Source organism: Nanorana parkeri, unplaced genomic scaffold (assembly GCF_000935625.1).
Source record: "Nanorana parkeri isolate BGI_ZX_2015 unplaced genomic scaffold, ASM93562v1 scaffold464, whole genome shotgun sequence".
Classification (NCBI taxonomy): domain Eukaryota; kingdom Metazoa; phylum Chordata; class Amphibia; order Anura; family Dicroglossidae; genus Nanorana; species Nanorana parkeri.
Genome location: NW_017306732.1, coordinates 904,304 through 905,988, shown reverse-complemented (window position 1 = coordinate 905,988; position 1,685 = coordinate 904,304). Strand labels below are relative to the sequence as shown.

At 38.6% G+C, this 1,685-nt stretch overlaps 1 protein-coding gene across 3 annotated transcripts in view; it reads right to left on the bottom strand.

Annotated features, from left to right (window-relative positions):
* BMP5 (bone morphogenetic protein 5) overlaps positions 1 to 1,685 on the bottom strand; it is a 95,633-nt gene that overhangs the window by 92,573 nt on the left and 1,375 nt on the right. The gene's annotated exons all lie outside the window — the stretch shown is intronic.

Sequence of the window (1,685 nt, the reverse complement as noted above, 5' to 3'; positions counted from 1 at the left end):
ATAAACTTTGCGATGTATTTAGTACTGATCCACTGTATTCTATGACATATACAAAGCTAGTAACCTGTTGCATAATAATTATTGTCAATAATTATATTATGTCTTTACAAATTAGTAGTTCAAGAAATACAAGCGATTGCCTGATTTACAGGGAAGCATAAAGGTAAGGTGCAGTGATGGCTCAGTAATGACTCTGCCACGAAATTACTTATACAATAATCAGGGCTTTAAAAAAAAAGTAGAATTGTGTCTGAGTTAGGCTTGCTGAGACTCGTAGTTCAGGTAATATAGGAGGTTGTCTGGATTACAGGGGATATCTGGATAAGGTGCAATAGTGACACATTAATGATCTGCTGGGAAATTACCGATTAGAAAATTAAAGCTAAAAAAAAAAGGAAGAATTCTGCCCGAAGTTAGCTTGCTCAGATTTGTAATTCAAAAAAATACAAGTGATTGCATGGTTTACAGGGAAGTACAGAGACAAGTTGTAGTGGTGGCACATTAATGACCTGCTGGGATATTACTTATACAATAGTCAAAACTATAAAAACAGGATTGTGCCAGTGCTTGGCTTGCTGAAACTGGCAGTTCAGTAAATACAGGAGGTTGCCTTTTTTACATGGAGGTAAATAAATTAGGTGCAGCAGTAACATTAACAACCTGCTGGGAAATGATATCTACATTAATCAAGGCTAATAAAAATTGAGAATCATGAGGTTGGCTTGCTGAGACTGGTAGTTCAATAAATACAAGAGGTTATCTGGTATACAGGGAGATATATCGATTAGGGGACATATTAACGACATGCTGGGAAACTACATAAACAATAATCAGGGCTAAAATATTGAGAATCATGAGGTTGGCTTGCTGGGACTGGCAGTTCAATATATACAGGAGGGTACCTGGTAAATAGGGAGGTAAATAAATTAGGTGCAGTAGTAACATATTAATGACCTACTGGAAAATGACATCTACAAAAACCATGGCTAAACAAATGAGAATCCTGGGGTTGGCTTGCTGAGACTGGTAGTTCAATAAATACAGGAGTTTGCCTGCACAGTGAAATATGTAGATTAACGACCTGCTGGGAAATTACATAAACAATAATCAGGGCTAAACAAATACGAATCCTGGGGTTGGATTGCTGAGACTAGTAGTTCAATAAATACAGGAGGTTGCCTGGTATACAGGGAAATATGGCGTAGTAATGACATTTTAACAACCTGCTGGGAAATTACATATACAGCAATCAGGGCTTCAAAAAAAAAAAAAAAATAGAGAATCCTCATGGGGCTGGCTGGCCGGGACCTGTAGTTCAATATATGAAAAGAGATTGTCTGGTTTACAGGGAAGTGCCAGAAGTAATGTGAATTGGGGCACATTCATGGTCTTAGCGGAAATGACTAATATCCACATCAAAGCTATAACATACAGAATCATGCCTGGGGTTTGCTTGCTCATACTGTAGATCCTCATTGAGATCCACTGACTAGTCTAATTTAGAAATCATAAAAAGGGGAACCCACCCGAGAGCAGCCCTTGACACCTCTTATTGATAGAGCATTGCATGGCTGAATTCTCTCAGCAGCTTGTGTTTATTTTCTAACCCCATGCTAAGGCGGCTTGTCCTCATTTGGCAAGTTCCCACGCTGATCCAAACACGGCTTCTGTTTATTGCTGTCCTC